We start from the raw sequence: 6,441 nt of genomic DNA, 5'->3' as shown, positions 1-6,441 counted from the left end.
AATGTTTCTTTTACTTATGATATTGTAGTCTTCAATTTATTTTTGTCCCCCTTTTCATTATAAAAAAAGTTGGTCACCTTAAACAAACCAGAAGTGAAGTACCTGGGTTTTCTTTGTTTCCCAGGGACAAAGAAGCCTACCCGCAGAGCAAAAGGCAACACCAGTCAGTCTAGATTCAACATGGAACCAGAGCAATTGAGAGGTTTTCTCAGAATGGCAAGATTCTCCAGGATCTAGATCCCTAATTTTGGTCTTAAAACCACGCCTCTTTAAAATAAGTTGAAAGGAGAAGAGACTACCTCCTTAGAGTGGAACAAAAAGGTCCAGAATACTTTTTTAAAAACTAAAGATAAAACTACAGCAAGATTCTTCCCTGGGCTTACCTGATTTGAAAAAACCTTTTGAATTATATGTGTGTAAGACTCCCAAGGGGTTTTAGTTCAAATGCTGAGACCCCCTAAAATGAGTGATTGCTTATTTTTCTACACAACTTGACACAGCAGCACAATATTAGAAGCAGAAAAATTAACAATGGAACAGCCTCCAACTATATGAACCTCACATCAGGTAAGCATGGGCCTTGAAACCAAGGAAAATAATTGGCTAACCGGAGGGAGAATAATTCCATACCAGGCCATGTTGTTGGATAATCCTAGTATCACTATAAAAAGTTGTCACTCCTTCGATACTGCTACTTTACTGCCAACCTCCTTCAAAGCCTCAGGTCCTAACCATGTTAATGGGCTTTAAGAAGATGCCTACAGCCTGATCAGGTGGTGGTGCAGTGAATAGACCAGGGGTCCCCAGACTTTTTACACAGGGGGCCAGTTCACTGTCCCTCAGACCGTTGGAGGGCCGAACTATAAAAAAACTATGAACAAATCCCTAAGCACACTGCACATATCTTATTTTAAAGTAAAAAAACAAAACAGGAACAAATACAATATTTCAAATAAAGAACAGGTAAATTTAAATCAACAAACTGACCAATATTTCAATGGGAACTATAATCCAAGCTGGATGGCTCACTTGGCTGGAGCATTGTCTTGCAATGCGGAGGTGGCTGGTTCAGTCCTTGGCTGGGGCACATACAGAAACAGTTCAATGGGAACTATGGGCCTGCTTTTGGCTAATGAGATGGTCAGTGTCTGGTTCCATATTTGTCACTGCTAGCCGTAACAAGTGATATGACGCACTTCCGGAGCCCTGACGCGTGCGTCCCGCATCGCTGCGCTTTGTGGCGCCACCACATACAGCACATAGGATGCATCCTGTGCTCTCTCACTGACCACCAATGAAAGAGGTGCCCCTTCCGGAAGTGCGGCGGGGGCCGGATAAATGGCCTCAGGGGGCCGCATGTGGCCTGCGGGCCGTAGTTTGGGGACCCCTGGAATAGACCATGGGACTGGGATGCCGAGGACCCAGTTTCGAGACCCCGAGGTCGCCAGTTTGAGCGCGGGCTCATCAGGTTTGAGCAAAGCTCACCAGCTTGGACCCAAGGTCACTGGCTTGAGCAAGGGTTTACTCAGTCTGCTGAAGGCCCATGGTCAAGGTACATATGAGAAAGCAATCAATGAACAACTAAGGTGTCGCAACGAAAAACTGATGATTGATGCTTCTCACCTCTCTCCATTCCTATCTATCCCTCTCTCTGACTCTCTCTCTGTCTCTGTTAAAAAAAAAAAAAAAAAAAAAAAGATGCCTACATCTAAGGGTAGCTGTTAGATGGATACAAAAGTTTTTGTTCCTCAAGGGTCAGGTTGGAAAAAAGTCAAGCCCTGATTTCACACATTCTGGAAAGGAAACACTGTATAAGTGGTTTGGGTACCAGTGGCCCCATTCATGAGAAAAGTCATCAATAGTGTCAATGCCTAGCTACATGCAGTGCACAATGAATAATGCATGTTAAAGGTGAACCTCTGGGCCCTGGCTGGTTGGCTGGGTGGTAGAGCGTCGGCCTGGCATGCAGGAGTCCCGGGTTCGATTCCCGGCCAGGGCACACCGGAGAAGCGCCCATCTGCTTCTCCACCCCTCCCCCTCTCCTTCCTCTCTGTCTCTCTCTTCCCCTCCCACAGCCAAGGCTCCATTGGAGCAAAGTTGGCCTGGGCGCTGAGGATGGCTCTGTGACCTCTGTCTCAGGCACTAGAACAGCTCTGGTTGCAACAGAGCGATGCCCCAGATGGGCAGAACATCGCCCCCTAGTGGGCATGCCAGGTGGATCCCGGTCGGGTGCATGCAGGAGTCTGTTTGATTGCCTCCCCGTTTCTAACTTCAGAAAAAAAAAGGTGAACCTCTGGTACCACCTTTAAGTCAGGCAGACCAGTCCCAGGAGATGTTATCTAGAGAAGACTGAGAGGTACTCTACAGTAACATCCTCGGCCCCTGGAGGATTCAAATACTTATTAATGGTAGTAGCTACCTTTACTGGATGAGTTCAAGCTTTCCCATGCTGAACTGAAAGGAGCAATGAAGTTGTCAAGGCGCTGCTTAAGGAAAGAATAGCTATATTTGGACTCCCCCAGGACCTTTCAAAATGACAATAAGTTGTCTTTCATAGTGACCATGATATAAGGGAGTAGTACAGACTGTTGAATTAACTGGGTCTTACATTCCTATGGAAACCAGTCCTCAGGAAAAATGCAATAATGTAATCAAATACTCAAAAAGACCCTGGTCAAACTGTGCCAGAAAACCCGTGAGACCTGGCTTAAATTACTACCAATTGCCCTGCCCAGGATCAGGGCAGTGCATAAAGGAATGCTTAAATTAAGTCATTTTGAATGTATTTATGGTAGGCCCTTTTTGGGCTCCTCTTAAATTTTAGTATGTCCAGACTGTGGGGAAAACGGCTGTGTTAGGCTTGCTCATAGGTTTACCAGCTGCAAGCCCTTTGTGCAAATAGTACGTGACAGCACTATTCTAAGGATGTAAATACTTCCCCTCAGGGAATAAGGGAGTATTGTATCAGAACAGCAAGAAACAGACGTCCTGCTACACAATCAAGAAGCCAAATTAAGAAATTAAGCAGTCTTTATTAATGCTGGCTGCGTGACCACATGGAGACCTGTTGTTCAAATCAATGTGGCAGCGAACAGAGTTTGGGGCTAGCTTTTAAAGACAAAATTACACACTGATTGAGGAATGGGGAAGAGAGGAAACATAGCAGTAAAACAAAGCAGTGAAACAAGCTCTCTTACAATGTTTATCTATAAGGTTAATTCAGGGATAAACATTCTGAGAACACTTGCTGTTGTATCAGAACAGCAAGATAAGACGTCTTGCCACACAATCAATCAACTAGCCAAATTAAGAAATTACAGAGTCTTAATTAACTGGCTGCTTGGGCCACATGGAGACCTAAGTCGTTCAAATCAATGCGGCCCCAACTGTACTTTGGAATTAGGTTTTATAGGTGGAATTACATACTGATTGAGGAATGGGGAGGAGAGGAAGCATAGCAGTAAAACAAAGCAGTGAAACAAACATTCTTACAATGTTTATTTATAGGGTTAATTCAGGGAGAATCATTGAGAACACCTGCAACCTTGCAAAGCTAACCCAAGGCCACAGTCTGGGAAACCGGCCTCCAGGTCAGGAATAGGGAGTCTTTTCAGAAAAAGTAAGTTCTTCTAAAAGTCTCTTTGTTCTAGAGAAAGTAAATTTTTCCAAAAATTATTCATGTTAAGAGCCTTTCTTTTGCATACTTCATTTCCTGGTGGTTTTAATTAAATTTTAATCAAATCATTGGTTCATTTTCGTTGCTACCTTCTTGTATTGGTGTGTATTGATTTCTGATTACTATTAATTTGATAGAGTTTATCCTCTCTCAAACAAACCTTTTTATAAAATTGATTAAACATGGTCCTACTATCAAACAAGTTAAAATTAAAGAGGAACAATTGCTGTAGACAAAAGCTATGGTGACTAATTAAACATTCTTTGGAACTAATTCTCTGACTGTTCAAATTATTTTCTTCTCTTTTCTATGTTTTCCCTAACCAAAGATAGGCTTTCTTTAATTACACTAGAATTATTTAGCATAGAAACAACAAGTTTCCCTTAATGCTGCACATAAGCTACTTTGTGGAAGGAAAAGTACATCTAAGCCTCTTTTATTTTGTGTACAAATAAACTTGAGGCATAACATTTGCTAGAATACCTTCAGTTAAAACTTAATTTAGTAATAAGTAATTTTCTTCTTAAAATGTGCTCTTTTTTTTTTTTGGTGGTGTCCTCCCTCTAAGTAGCTTGTCGAACACATGATTAATATTTATAGGTTACTTTACAGGGGTAGCTATGAGCATATATATTTTTCATTTACCCTGTAGCTTCTCTCTTAGCGAAGGGACTTATACCCCCCCCCCTTCTTTATGACTCATAGCAGTACATGTATTAAATCTTAAGATGACTTGCTCTGGCCTTCCCACAACACGAGCTCTCCCCCTTCCCAAAGTTCAATTATAAAGAAGTACCCTGGTAAGGTTCCTCAAGCTCTGTCATGAGTAGACCAGCCAGCTTCTGGTTTGTGGCTGAAGCGGGGCATGTCATCCTTCTCAGGGCCAACTTACAGGGGTTGGTGGGATCCGTTTGCACAGTCTCCAAGGGGATCCTCAAGGGAGCCTAGGGAGAAGAAGTGTCGCCCTGCCTAATACAACTCTATGTGGGGTGAATTTTTCCCAGTAGGGGGTGTATTTAGCTTCTAGCAAAACTAGAGGGAGTAAGTCAGTCCAGTTTTCACCAGTTTCTAAAATGAATTTAGTTAGGACTTCAGAGCTCGGGACAAGTTGAAAGAATGAACCAAACTCTAAGGCCTGTAAGCACAATGTAATTTCTAATTAATGCTGAGTGCCTTTCCTACTGGCTGTGAGACCTTAGATACAAATGCAAGCCCATTATAGGATCCAATATTAATGGGCAAGCTAAATCTGGGAATAATTTTATATAGCTATTTCTTAACAACTGTTATTGTGGTCTCATTTCTAGCAGGAAAAGACTACCTATCCTGAAAAGGTGTCAGTAAAAACTAATAGATACTTATATACCTGTGCTGGTGGCTTTATCTATCTTCTAATGTTTTCCTGGGAAATCTCCTCTATCCCTATTTCTCTTTACAACTTATCTATTTTGTTTAGAGTTTACTGGGGCACAAATTAGATACATGAACTTTATGCTTTCTGCAATAGCTTCTAAGCCTGGCACATAGTAATTTTTCTTATATAATTCTATTAGCTTAGTTTGGTCTAAATGAGTAGCTTGATATGTAGCTGACTGATAACCTCTCTGCCTAGGGCCCTGGTCGGCGAACTGCGGCTTGTGAGCCACATGCGGCTCTTTGGCCCCTTGAGTGTGGCTCTTCCAAAAAATACCACGTGTGGGCACTACCTTGATGAGGAATGTACCTACCTATATAGTTTAAGTTTAAAAAATTTGGCTCTCAAAAGAAATTTCTTTTTTTTGTGTGATATCAATATTCTTTTTTCTTCTTAAATAATTTTATTTTTTTAATGGGGCGACATCAATAAATCAGGATACATATATTCAAAGATAACAAGTCCAGGTTATCTTATCGTTCACTTATGTTGCATACCCATCACCCAAAGTCAGATTGTCCTCTGTCACCTACTATCTAGTTTTCTTTGTGCCCCTCCCCCTCCCCCTTTCCTTCTCCCTCTCCCCCCTCCCCCCGTAACCACCACACTCTTTTTTTTTTTTTTTTTGTATTTTTCTGAAGCTGGAAACAGGGAGAGACAGCCCGACAGACTCCCGCATGCGCCTGACCTGGATCCACCCGTCACGCCCACCAGGGGGCGACGCTCTGCCCACCAGGGGGCGATGCTCTGCCCCTCCGGGGCGTCGCTCTGTTGTGACCAGAGCCACTCCAGCGCCTGGAGCAGAGGCCAAGGAGCCATCCCCAGCGCCCGGGCCATCTTTGCTCCAATGGAGCCTCGCTGCAGGAGGGGAAGAGAGAGACAGAGAGGAAGGAGAGGGGGAGGGGTGGAGAAGCAGATGGGCGCTTCTCCTGTGTGCCCTGGCCGGGAATCGAACCCAGGACTTCTGCACGCCAGGCTGATGCTCTACTACTGAGCCAACCGGCCAGGGCCACCACCACACTCTTATCAATGTCTCTAAGTTTCACTTTTATGTCCCACCTACCTATGGAATAATGCAGTTCCTGTTTTTTTCTGATTTACTTATTTCACTTTGTATAATGTTATCAAGATCCCACCATTTTGCTGTAAATGATCCGATGTCATCATTTCTTATGGCTGAGTAGTATTCCATAGTGTATATGTGCCACATCTTCTTTATCCAGTCATCTATTGACAGGCTTTTTGGTTGTTTCCATGTCCTGGCCACTGTGAACAATGCTGCAATGAATATGGGGCTGCATATGTCTTTACGAATCAATGTTTCTGAGTTTTTGGGGTATATACCCAGTAG

The sequence above is a fragment of the Saccopteryx leptura genome, chromosome 5, assembly GCF_036850995.1.
Source record: "Saccopteryx leptura isolate mSacLep1 chromosome 5, mSacLep1_pri_phased_curated, whole genome shotgun sequence".
NCBI lineage: Eukaryota > Metazoa > Chordata > Mammalia > Chiroptera > Emballonuridae > Saccopteryx > Saccopteryx leptura.
This window is presented reverse-complemented; position numbering follows the sequence as displayed.